The sequence below is a fragment of the Microtus pennsylvanicus genome, chromosome 21 (assembly GCF_037038515.1).
Source record: "Microtus pennsylvanicus isolate mMicPen1 chromosome 21, mMicPen1.hap1, whole genome shotgun sequence".
Classification (NCBI taxonomy): domain Eukaryota; kingdom Metazoa; phylum Chordata; class Mammalia; order Rodentia; family Cricetidae; genus Microtus; species Microtus pennsylvanicus.
In genome coordinates, this window is record NC_134599.1 from 20,782,332 (window position 1) to 20,796,259 (window position 13,928).

The following is a 13,928-nucleotide window of genomic DNA, read 5'->3' on the forward strand; positions in this document are numbered from 1 at the left end:
AACCTTTTCTTCCATTGGACAAACCCTTAGATCCATGCAAGGAAAAACCTAACCCTGAGTCATGTGTGTCATTTGTCAGGGTCCTTCACACAATACAAAGGACATTTCCCTTATTTGATGAGGGCCTCTTGAATGCTACCTCTCCAGAGAGAGTGCCAAATCTGAGCTACCTGAGTGTCATGGTCAGTAACCACCAGCTCTTACTTCTCAGGGATCCATTCATTGGCACATGTAGCTGGGCTAATTTACTGGGCTCATTTACATGGAGACGGAACAGACATCCCCGTGTGTTCCTGAGAAGGCTGCTTTGTGTATTTAATAAAAAGAATGACATGAGGTGTCAGGATATGTGGCGATGCTCTTGCCACTGGCCTTTCGAGGCATCTGTATTTAAGCTACCGTTCATTAAGCAGAACAGGAGAACCAGCATTCCCAAACCAGTTAGCCCTTCAGGACTATCCCAGCTCAAGGCAATACCCCACCCCAGCAGCTGCCAATCCTGGAGTACAAGCCCGTGTCTCCTTTCCTTAACTGATCCTTCAGAACCTCTCAATTGCAGACCATAAGAATCAGGAGGGGCTTTGGAGTCCATCTGAAATACAGAAACTGAAGCCAGAGACATTGTGGGGCTTGCCAAAAAAATGCACAGTGGGTGAGTTGCAGAACTGGTACTAAAACCCTGTGATTTTTATTCTAATTACTTAATGCTTTGGGTAACAAACAAACAAAGCAATAACTTATATAATTAGGAAAATTCTCAAAAATCCACTGGTCTTTGTTGTTGTTGTTGTTGTTGTTGTTGTTTTTCTGGAACGAGCTGGCAAAGCCACACATGGCGAGGTTTCAAATATCTCCCCGTGAGTGGATGGCTCAATTCATCTCCAGGAAGGCGTTTAGGGTTCTCTCAAACTAAATCTTCTCTTCTGCCAATAAACTGCTCTTTGATGGTTGCTGGAAGCTCCCTGCTGGTGAGAAGGTCTGTTCACAGGCCAGAAGCTACAGTGAGAATGGAGTGAGAGAACACACTAGGCAAGGAGGGAAAGGGAAAGATCACCAGAAAGTTCCTGGAATGTCTCCCAGCACCGTGTCAAATTAGTCTTGTGTTAAGGGGGCAATTCATTTAACCACTTGAGGCTTGGTTTCCTTATATGTACAAAGGGAAGCATGTTAGCACGAATGACAATGATTAAAATATCATATCTCCTATGAACTCCATGAACTCACACAAGGTAGTGGCCATAATATATAGTTTCTCCTCCATTTGTGTGTGTGTGCATGCACACACACACACACACACACACACATGTATATAGGTGTGTGTGCATATGAAGGCCCAAGATTTTATGCTGGAAATCTTCCTCAGTTGATTTTACACCTTAGTCATGAGGCAAGATATCTTAAACCCAGAACTCATAGATAAGGCTAATCTAACTAGACAGCTTTCTCTCTACCTTCTGTGACTAGAATTCCAGGCAGGTTGTGACAGTCATCTGACATTTTGTTGGTTCTGGGGTCCTAACTCAGGTCCTCACAATTGTGTGGCAAACATCCAGTCGCTAAGCTATCTCCTCACCCCTGGGCAGTCTTTCATTGCTATGAGGGTAGATGCTCACGTACTACCCTGGCTTCTGATATCCAGGCATTACTTTGCTCCTCGGGGATGAACTGAGCTGTTTTGACTTGTGGAATTCAAGGAGATGTTGACTACAGTTGGAACCCCTTCCTCTCCCCTGTTTTCTATCAACACCCATGGGTAAGAGGCACTGAGGAGTCAGGGGAGATAGTAGAAAGGTCCTTAGAGGCATATATTCTGCTTGACATCGGGATATTTTGAAAAGATATGTTTAAAACCTATCTTTGCCAATTGCCAGCATGTGTCTCAGGGAAAACCATTTACCATCTTTGTTCTTCACTCTTTTCAGCCACAACGTAGGGAGTAAAACAGAGATTAGGTCATGGGATTTTCACAAGGAAGCATAAATGCAATAAGCATACACTGGATATCTGGTATGGTGAGTACATACAGGTTGACTATGTAATAATGGGCGTCATTGTGGCTGTGGGTAGAGTGGATACATGTGTGGATACCACATGTGTATACACTTGCATGTGGAAGCCCAAGGATAGTGTTGGGGATCATCCTCCCTCACTCTTGCACTAGCTCATTAATGCTGTGGGATTCTCCTCTGTATGCTGTGAATATGTTTTATTACCGTTGGTTAATAAAGAAGCTTCTTTCACCTATAGCAGAGCAGAATAAAGCCAGGCAGGAAATCTTAACAGAGATATAGAGAGAGTAGGCGAAGTCATGGGGATGCCATGTAGCTGCTGAAGGAGACAGACACTGGAACACTACTGGAAGGTCACAGCCTCATGGCAATACACAGATTAATAGAAATGGGTTAATTTAAGATATAAGAGCTAGCTAGGAATATGCTTGAGATGTTGGTCAAACAGTGATGAAATTAATATAGTTTCTGTGTGATCATTCAGGTCTGGGTGGCCGGAAACATATAAGCAGTCTCCTTTACAAAAAGGCACCTAACACGAGGCAACATACATTCACATCAAGCCTAAAAAAGCTTTAAAAAACCAAAAAATTAGGCTTCCAGACCCACAAAAATGGGAGTCAATTGGAACTTCTTGGAAGCTGCATTTTTTTTTTCAGATAGGCTCTATTTGCTGGTGGTGAGCAGAGGCACAAACCCTTTTAGAGATGGCTTCCTGGTTTGTGCTGGTGGCATGAATGGCTTTGACTCTTTTAGGAGGTCCTGTTACAGAGTACTTAAGGGGTGTGTGAACAGCGTGCAGCAAGTTGCTTAACAGTGGCAACAGAGACTCACTATCTCCCTGGAGCTGGAGAGGCAAGTGTGGCTCACAATGCTGGCAGTCGACATACATTCACCATGTTGGACTGGGCAGAACCAAAAGGCAAAGCCACAAGCCTAAGTCCTAGCCATGCCACTGCTTAGCATTTTAAGAAGTGCACCTGGTCAGAAGATGATTACAGATATGCAAATTCATTTTTAAAAAAAAAAAGACCTCTGAATAGGTCACAGTGTTGGATAAATGTACATGGGCTTAAGAGAGAGTAGAAAGAATAAAAATAATAAAATAAATATTAAAAAATAATAGAGTAAAAAAGCAACATAAAGATGGAAAATAAACAAAGAGTCTGGACTATGTATATTATTGTATTTTCTTTGAATTTTTTGACTGTAAATGAGCTAAGTACAGAGAGACATTTCATTGTATGGGCTGCTATGCTAAACCAACATATATATTTTAAAGGTATCTTCGAAACTTGAGTCTAAGGATGCATTACTTTGGAAAAGAGGTTCTGCTTTTGTTTCCACAGAGGATGGAAACGTGTGGATTCCTTCCAGTCTAATGTGGTTTGTTGAAACAAGAGCCCTCTGAAAGGACTCTGTAAACCTTAAAAATACTTCACCCAGCAAACAGCAGGAAACAATTTGGAGAAAACCATGCCCAAATTCCCAAAATGATTGTTTATAAATGTTTATTTTCATTTTAAAAGGGTAGTAATAAATGGTTAATGGTCACAAATAAGAGGAATATTGTATACAGATAAATACATTAGGAAAGTCAATTTTGTTATATGTATATTTCTATTTTGTTTACAATTAAGAAATACAGATTAATAGATAGTCATCTATAATAATCAAACCTTTAGTCATGTTATGTTCTCTAGATGTACAGAGATATATTTCAGATGGGCAGGTATTCCCCAAACCTTTCAAAGACCTACAGAATATGGCATTTAAAATGTTTTAAGAACTTAGACTTTTCTCAATATGTCTGCTTCTGGCAGCACCAATACTTCAGAGAGGGTGATGGGCATTGAAGAAATTCATTATGGAATTTGTCTTCAATGTGACAAGGCTAATCATTTAGACAGGAATTTGCTGTTGTTCTTGCCTGGATTGCTTGAAGGTATGTTATATGAACCAGACATGCAGGACCCAGAAAAGTGACTGCTAAACTTTCCAAAAGATGAAATAGTTCTTCAGGGTTTCTGCTTCACAGAAGAGTCTGCCAGAAATTCTGCAGGACACAGAAGAAAATGGCTGACAAACTGCCAATACAGGTGAAACAGACTTTCAAATTTCCTGTTCCATGGAAGATTCTGCCAGATACTATGGGCCTATAGGCTGAAGATGTATACTCCAACATTAAAGAAGAACTTTGGATGACTGTCTAGGCAGCACTATGTCTCTGTCAATTCTAGAGTTTTGGAAGTTGCTTGCAATGCACTGCCTGTTTAGATAGGTAATATTATATACTTCTTGGGTCTTTGATGGAGCTGAAGACAGTTATAGTTTTCCTTAGTTATGATAAAAGATAAATTATATATAAATATTATAACTATAATTCTTGCTTGATACCTGTTTTGTTATATGTAATTTTACTATGTTAAAGTTAAAAACATCCCTTTTTGTTTAGACAGAAAGGGGGCGATGATGTGGGATTCCCCTCTGTATGCTGTGAATATGTTTTATTAGCAGTGGTTAATAAAGAAGCTTCTTTGACCTGTATCAGGGCAGAATAAAACCAGGACAGAAATCCTAAAGAGATATATAGAGAGAGTAGGCAGAATCATATTTATGCTATATAGCTGCTATACACCAGAAACTTACCAGTAGGCTATAGCCTCATGGCGATACCCAAATTAATAGAAATTGGTTAATTTAAGATATAAGAGCTAGCTAGGAATATGCTTGAACTATTGCCCAAACAGTGTTATAATTAAAATAGTTTTTGTGTGGTTATTCAGGTCTGGGCGGCTGGAAATGTACAAGCAGTCTCCTTTTACACATTAAGAAATGGTCTCTCCATCAAACCAACAGATTGCTGTCATGGCTAGCTTTAGGTGGGTAAAGTGGTCAGTGGTAGCACTGGATGCATAGTGCTGAGGGCAAGACTGTGTCAAACATTATTTCATTTAAAGGTGTGAAGGCAAAGGGGTGGGTAAATGTTCATCACTCAACGCTTCCTCCAGAAGACATCAACTGAGATCATGCAACTTCATGCATGGCATTTAATCTGCATAGAGCTCTGTTTCCTAATCAGGAAATGAAGTGGTGAGATAAAGCAATTTCAATTTTCTTCTATAACTATCATGCTAAGACTAATCACCCCCTTTGGGAAGGTAGCCAAAGCAAGTTCTCTAACACGGCTCTCACCAGCTGGGCAGCAGGAAGCTGGGAGTTCTTCCTTCCATCCCAAGCTTAGATGATTAAGGATGGCTACTTCCTCTTCCTGGATAATTTCCTAAAGGGACACTTGGCCCAACAGTCACCTTTGGTATTAATCCACCAGCTGCCATCAACATCTGGCCACTCACTTCATCACACTAAATACCCAACCTGGCCCCTCTCCGCCCCTCACTCACACCTACTGTTCATTTGTCATGGGGCCTGGGACTTGAAATCATTCACTCCCTTCCCATCGTCCTGTGTCCTGGGATGCATCTGGGAACCAATCACTCAACTCAAGACATCTGTTTTGCTCACAATCAAGCTGCAGAGAAGATGGGCCAAGTCTCCTTTAATCAATCAATCACATAAACACTGCCTTGGAGGGGGAGGCGCGTGAGCATGAGTTTACAGAGGGGTGGTAGATGGAACAGAAAGCTTAATTCTCATTTCTCTCATCCATGGTCATAATCATGTTTCCATCTACACAATCTGTAGACAGTAAAGAATGAGACTCTGTTCTTTATCTCAGGAAAAAAAATGGTTGGAAGTAATTAAAAACGACAGGTATACTGAGATTAACACGCTCATCTTTATTTTAGGAAGGGAAAACTGAGGCATAAGACAGTCTTATGTCTTGGTGGCTTGGCCAAGGTGGTATGGACTTCAGTCTAGAAAAGTAAGAGGGCTGAGGCTTCAGTTCATATTGGTCCTCCAGTTCATGATCTCAGTTTGTAGGAAACACTTATGCATGCTCTTACTCTCTTTGAGTGTGGATGTGTTGAAGTGGGAGGTCTCAGACAGAATAAACAAGAGCTCAGAGGACATGGCGAAACTTTAGCAGCTTGTACCACCAGTCAATATGACACCTCTCTAAAAGGATCTTTGTGACTGAGATTCTTGAGATGAGAACCCAGGAGAAAAGCTCTGAGCCATGTGGCATCCATGGCAACGGGAGGAAGCTGGTGGACAAGGGAACCTGAGAAGATGCAAGTGCTTCTCTCACTTACTACCATGTCTCTGGAGAGCGGAATCTGCTGACCGTTGCAAGCAAGCCTGAGGGTTCCCAGCTGAAGACAATAGTGAACTAGGTGAACACCAGGCTGCCCTGGCATGTACTCTACCTGTCATATACTGTGGCCCAACTGATGAGATGGGCTAGCCCGTATCTAACTCTTAAAGTTATGCAGACTCAGAACAGCTGGGAGGACACACAAAGAAGCCGGGCAATATGTGCATAGCATCTTGAAAGACTGATAAGATTTCAACAGACAGTAAAGGAATTACCAGGAAGTTTGCTGAGAACAAAGGATAGAAAAAGATTTGAGCTGGACATGGAACTAACATTGCCCAACAGTACGATTTTGTGAGTTTTGAAACCATACTACAGTTTATGGCATCATGATTAAAGATAAAAAATATTTTCAGGCTGTGAGAGGGAAAACTGGATATTCGTAAGTTTTAAGCACAAAACTTTAGGCATACGCACACACATATGCATACATATGTACATACATACATATGTATATGAATAACACCAAAACACAGGACACTGCTCCCACTGGATGAGTTCAGAAAGCACTAATGAAACACCTGTGCTCTGAACACATTTGTATCTTTCCTCATAACTTTATATTTTTGAGCACTTTATACACGAACACTGCATCTACATCACCCCTTGCTCCACTTTCCTCTCCTCCCATGCCCCCCCAAATTAATGCTCTCTTATTTAGTCATTATTGTTACAAGGATAACATATATGTGCATGTGCATATGTGTGTGTGTGCAAATATGTATTATAACCTATTGAGTACATTTGGCTTTCCTCATATGTGCATCAGCCCACGGCTGACTTCTTGGGATTGGGACCTATGCAGGATGTCATCTGATTCTTTCTCTCTCAAAGACGTTGATCATCTGTAATTCTTTATGGGTGGTGGTGGGGGAAACAGAACCAAAGAAAGTAGGGCTGTAATTGAAAGTAAGAAAACTCCTAAGAATGGGAGTCAGGATCCAGTCGGAATTCCTTTCCCTCGCTACTCTGTATTTTGTCTTTGGTCAGATTCTAGGAGACCATCAGTGCAGTGATTATGCAAGAGGTTCAAGTGTTAAAGTTGGCAACGAGGAGGTAAAGCAAAAGCCCATGACTCTCAAGCTTATTACCATTGCAGTGACCCCAGGAATCTAGATTTTTATGTTCCCTAGGTAGTTATGAGGCACCTCCACTAAGCCTGGCAAGAAGTTCATCTCTACAAGGAGGTTACTGCTGCACATTGAAACAATTCTTGGGGCAACATAACCCTGCCAGGCTGACAGAGACTTACGATGTCCAATAATGAGATAGGTAAAGCAATAGTTCGGGCTGATGTACGAGGAATTCCATGTGAACGCAGGCACAGAATGAGCCATGACCATGCCTCCACCATAGAGAGGTAAGGTACAGGGAGATGAAGAAGCTGCCTAGGTTTCAGTCTGCACTTCGCCAGGGCCCTGCAGATAATCCAGGCACCACGGGGTCTTCCCCTCCTCGTCCAAAAGATGAAGCTATTTGACCAGACAGCTGTGGGCTCTAACAGCTCGCAATTCCTATGAATATCTCACCAATGAAATTATTCTAGTCATCTTTCTAAATGGGCTGGCTAAAGTCCTACACAGGAGAGGTCTCTTCTGATGTGTGTGTTTGCATCTCAGGTCGTTCCTGACAAAATATTTCATTTTAAGAGGGCTGCCTCCCATGTCCATCAGTCACTTTTCTGCATATGCCTTGGACACTTCCCTTTCTAGGTTGGTTAGAAATTTTCTCTATACAACAGCTCAGGTGTCTCAACGCTGTCAAAACAAAACTCTGCACCTCACTCATGGCTGCTGAATGTAATTCTTGCAGGTTGAGGAGAGGGGAAAAGACTTCCCAACTCTCCACTGGCCATTTCCTCCTAGATATCCTGAAGTTATTCCAAAAGTAACTTCTCCGACATGGATCTAGACACCTGCCCCCTCCCTCTTGATGCCTTGGTTGCCCCCTCTTATCGCTAAATGTTGCTTTTCTTTCTTTGCTTTTCTCCATCTACTCAGTCATTCAAGTGGATGCTCAAGAAAAGGGATCTTTGTTATGACCCCAATGTCCCTCTGTCTTAGTCTCTGTGCTACTGCTGTGAAGAGACACCATGACCAAAGTATTTAATTGGGACTTGATTATCGTTTCAGAGGTTTAGTTCATTATCATCATGGTGGGAAGCATGCAGCATGCCAATAGGTACTGAAACAGTAACTGAGAGCCATATCATGATCTGGAGGCAGAGAGACGCTGGGCTTGGCATGGGCTTTTGAAACTTCAAAGCCCACCCTCAGTGACACGCTTTCTCCAAAAAGGCCACATCTTTTAATCTTCCTAATCCTATCAAATAGTGGCATTCCCTGGTGACTAAGTATTCAAATATAGGAGTCTCTGGGAACCATTCTTATTCAAACCACCACAGCCTCCAAAGCCTTGCTTTCACGGGGAGGCTCAGGTCTAAGCCCTGAGAGCACTCAGAAGCAACCGTGTTCTTCTGACCTTGCTGGCCCCTCCCAGTTCATCTACACTCTGCATCACAAAGCTGAACCTGGTCTTGCCTTTGTCTTTACGTCCGGGTTCTCCTTGCCCAGAAGGCCCTCACCAGTGGTCCCTCCGGTGTTCATGAAGTCCAAGGCCTAGAGCTTAGTTGTTCTTCTCTCTATAAGGTCTCCCTCCCTGAGTCCTCTCGGAACTGGTTCTTCTACCTCTGTGCCCCAGGGTGGCTTGAGACATGCCTCCACGGCTGCACTTATCAGAACAGGCAGGCTACCTCTTCCTCCAGAGTCCCTTGAAGAAAGGAAAAGGATCCCATTTGACCTTATCAGTGACATTTAGAACATAACCTGGTGCACAGTGGGTGTTCAATGACGAACGCTCCCACTAATTCCCTGTGTTGCTGGAAACACAGCAAGCGGTGGGGAAGGACCTAGGCCATATAAAGATGCAACAATAACCAAGAGAAAGTGCAAGGTTGGAATGAGTAGTAGGGTCCCAGGGCGACAGCTGGAAACCATGCTACAGGACACGGAATATGTGACAATTAGAGATCAGTTAGCCATGGAGAGTCATCCTCATTCCCTCCCCTCTCCCCGTCTCTTTTTTCTTCTCTGTCTGTGACAAGTATTTTCCGTGGATTTCTCCGGGCCTGCTTTTCTCATATGTATGCTAGTTGGTCAATCATTCTCTGCTCTTTTATTCAGACAGTTTTCCCTTCTTGCCTCTCCTTTGCTCAAAGCGCCTTTACATAAAATGTTCATTCATATTTATTCACTGGCTCCATGCATCTTCATTTTAAAGGCATATGACTAAGAGGAGCATTTTAAACATACTTCTTCTAAGCCAGCTGCTTTCTATTGAATTTTTGTGGGTTGATTTCATTGGCTCCCAGCAGGTCATGGCCTTGAGGTGACAGATGGTCGTGTTCTTGGGTCTTGTATGACTGCTGGCATTATTGTTCCCTCTGGGACTCGGCGTTTTTGGTGAATGCATCCAGAGGTCTTTTTCTTGCCATCTTGCAGATAAGAATACAGATGTATGAGCTAGGAAATAACTTGATTTCTCAGCTCAGTGGAACAGGGCTGGGAGAGGAACACAAAAGGATCTGCTGGACAGGGCAGAAGAGTCACGAAGGAAACTTTCAGCCATGACAATGGCTCATGGAGGAGGCTGGGGGCTGCCTTTCAGTGACGCCAGGCTCCTGAAGGCAGGAATGGCTGATTGTGGGCAGTCATATTAAATATGTAATTCCAGAATGTGATCAAACTGACTTCCTGCTCGAGTGCTGAAGTCATTCCCACAGGGGAACTGGAGAGTCCTTCTGTTTCCCACTTCTGATTCTGTGTTAGGTTAATTTTTTTTGAGAGATAGATTTAATTGACCCAGTCTTTTCAATCGAAGAAATTGATACATTAACAAGTCAGATGGTGGTGGTAGCAGGGAAAGTAATTAAAAAGTCTAATTTTTCTCTCCAAAAGCACCAGTCCCTAAATTAGATCAGTCCCTCTGGTCCCAAAAGAAGACAAAGTTTAAATAGAAATTTATTCAAAGGCCAACAATGTCTTCTTATGCTCGGGTGTCAGGAGGAATATTTCACTTAGTGAGATTGTTGTGAGTTTGGTGGGGGTGGAGGACGTATGATGGTTTGAACTTTATTCTTAGGGATGACTTAACAAAGACCAACTGGACTCCTTAAAATAAGAAAATGTTATTCTCCCATGGATCTGGGGCCAGATCTTTGAAATCAAGCACCCATCAGGCCCATGTTGCCTTTAAAGTTCCAGCGGAGGCACCAATCCATACCTTTCTTTTAGCTTGTATTCCTGCCAGCATCCTTGGTCTTCATTGGCATCCAAAGCATGGCTGCAGTCTCTGAATTCTCAGTCCCAGGATATTCGCCTGGTGGATATCTGTGTCTGCGGTTTCTCTACTTATAAGTCCAGAAGCCACATGACATCTGGGCACAGCGAATCCCTGTGTCATCGTTTAAACTTGATTACAGCTGCAAAGATACTCATTCACAGGTACTGGGGCCTTAGGACTTGAACATCTTTTGGGGTAACACAATGCGACCCATAATAAGGACCACTGTCTGAAATGGAAAAGTAAGTAAGTATATAAGACTGTTTACAGCGCCAAGTGACACAACCCACATGCTTCCTGGGAGGTGAATTGCCTAACCTGCCAGGAATGGTTTCAATTCCGAGACATCAAATGGTTTGTTCTACAGATAGCCAAGGTTTTAGACATCAGCCTGATCATTCAGCTCCAATGCTGGGTCATTCAGGAAGAGCTCTCTGTGGCCCAATTTGAAACAGCTTTGTGATGTGTCAGAACACACAGCATGGGATGAGAGAATCTGAGGTTTTTGAGTTCACCCCTCTGTAGCTTAAGAGCCCTACGAATAAACTCCTTCCGCTTTCCATTGACATTTCTGTAAACCTGGAAAATAGAATAATTTCCTACCGCTGTAATTTCATAATGACATTTAAATGAGAAAAAATGCATGGGAGAGGATTTCGTAAAGTACCACAGTTTTGAAAAACAACAAATGAAAATACCCTTTGTCTCGGTCACCTGGGGAAGAATCTTCAGGCATTCTGTTTAAAATATTGATCCAGGGGCTGGGGTATAGCTCAGTCAGTAGGGTGTTTTGTTCCACAAGTAGGAGCCAAATGCCAGCATGGTAGCCCATGCATAGAATCCCAGCGCTGGGGAGGTGGTGACAGGAGGATTACTAGGACCCAGTGGTCAGCCAGTCTAGTCTAACTGGAGAGCTCCAGACCAATGTGAGAGAGCCTGTCTCAAAAGATGTAGACAGTGTTCCTAAGTATGACCACCAAGGTTGGCCGCTGACATTCACACGCATGTGCTTGCACACACGTGAACACACTGGTGCATGAAACACGCATACATATGGTAATGAAATAAAATACCTCATTGATTCCTTATCTCCAGAGTGGGCAAACATGAGAGTTAAAGTTAGGAAGAGCACCATCTGTTTCTGTGACTCTAGAACCCAAGGTGATCAGGCTTCCTTTTGGAAGCCTGACTGTATTCTTAGAGCATTCTGCGGGCCCTGATGAAGGACATTTGTAGCTGAGCTCCAACTTAGAGGCTAATCCCTCAGCCAAGCCCATAACTAAGTCCACAGACCTAAGAGCCAATGATAAAAGGAAATACGGGGAGGAAAAATCTGTCTTCAGATGTCCTCCCTGTTTCCAAGCCTTTGGAGAGGAATGTGCAGCTCTCAGCTCCCCATGATAAAATTAGCGGGCTATCGTCATTCAAGACAGAGGCCAGAAAGAGCTGGAATCTGATACTGAGTGCCACTGAAGAGAATATATTTTATACAACAGAAAAGGCCCCAACGTAAATTAGAAGAAATATTGGAGGCCTTCAAAAAGGTAGGTCAAACTTTTTCCTCAAGCAGATAATCACAGGCAGGGGGTGAGTAAATCTTATTAGCCTCTTTCTACCTCATTTCTTCCCATAAAACGCCAGCAAAAAGAAAGTCACTCTCCACTCAGGGTGGACAGCTTGCCTGAGAGAGGACTGGCTTGTCGGTGTCAATCAGGTCACCCGCGGGTGGCTTGTTGATGTTGCTCTCGCTGCCCCCACCTGTCCACCAGGATGCAGCCTAAGCCAGACAAGGGAACGTGAAGTTCCTCAGTACGCTGACCAAGACTCCATGGTCTCTCTCAATCTGAAGAGCTACCCCTTCGGGCAGCAATTTTCCAGTCAAATTTCTCTGCCCATGTTTGAGGACTTAAAATTAATGAAGTTGTTAACATTTCTTAAAATGTCTTTCCTGGCAGATGAAAGGTATGGATTTATCACCTATGAGCCTGCTGGCCTTTTTGATTCATAGACATGTAGGCTGAACCCCCACAAAACACCCTTGGGAGCTAGCAGTCTGGCCCTAGGTCTGCCATTAGCTTTCTCTGTGACAGGTCTCAGGGTGAATCTTCAATGTCACTCACTGGCAAAGGGATTAGCTGCCTACAGAATTATTTATCTGGCCTATTAACTCTGAGAGGTCAGGGACCAGTCTTCTGGACTTTTGAGTTTACATCAGCTCCAGCATCCGGCAGGGGGCTAGCCACACAGCTATGGAGATGGAAGTGTAAGTCTTGATGGAGATCATGCAGTCTCCCTGAGTCCCACAGAATTAAATACGGCCAAAAGATAGAAAGGATCTGAAAACATCACTATAGTTCATCAAGGAGCCACCAATCCTTCTCCCATGAATCAACACTAATAATGGCGCTGACGGTGACACCTTGGTCCAGCATTTGGACACTAACTGACCTATGGTTTGAATCTACTCAACAAAGAAGGGAAATCATAAGGTTCTGGGCCATGAGGACAGTTTGAAAGAGATTTTAAGAAACATCTTGATCTATATTTTGCCACCGTTATCTCAGCCTTTCAATGTACCGACCAGGAATGCGGGGCTCTGAGATTGGAAGTGGGTTTACCAAGTGCAAGTGGTAGCTAATTGGGTCCTCATAAGCCCCCATGGCTTTCTCCCTCTTTCAATGGCCTCCATAGGGAACCAATAATTGTTTTCTATGACACACATGAGCTAGACTTTTAGACATTCTAAACTTCATTAAAGTTTTCCTATAGAGACAGTGAATGAATCTGAGCGGGAACTCTGAGTGTTACCTGAAGACCAGTTATACTGTATATCTGGCGACCTTGGGGACAACACCCACTGTACAAAGGACCAGCTTTCAATTATTTACAGATACTTGGTCTTATCATAGGATGGCATTCGTGTGTGCGTCTGGTTTAAATAAAATCATGAAGCAACCCGTGTGTGGAATCTCCCAAAGAACCACCGAGTCTTCCCTCCCCCTAGGGATACTTAGGAGTGGCAAGCTGCATCTCAGCTCAGAGTAGAATCCCAAACTGCCCACGGGGGGGGGGGGTTATGCATTTCTTTCTTTCAATTTGAAATGAAAGGTGCCATTAATAAAAGCCAAGACTAACTGCGTAATAGGTGAGGGGAGCGATGGCAGGCTTCCGACTGGAGGGCTTCTACAGGGGGTGGAACATCTCTGTTAGGTGTGCTTTAAATAGGTTAGGCCCAAGGGCAGAGACTAAGAAGCAGGAATAGGTAAATATGCCCAGAAGGGCATCTAGAACTCAGCGCT

The 13,928-nt window shown here is 43.3% G+C and overlaps 1 protein-coding gene across 1 annotated transcript in view; it reads right to left on the minus strand.

The window, feature by feature from the left end:
* Positions 1-13,928, minus strand: part of Alk (ALK receptor tyrosine kinase) — a 726,297-nt gene that overhangs the window by 498,233 nt on the left and 214,136 nt on the right. The gene's annotated exons all lie outside the window — the stretch shown is intronic.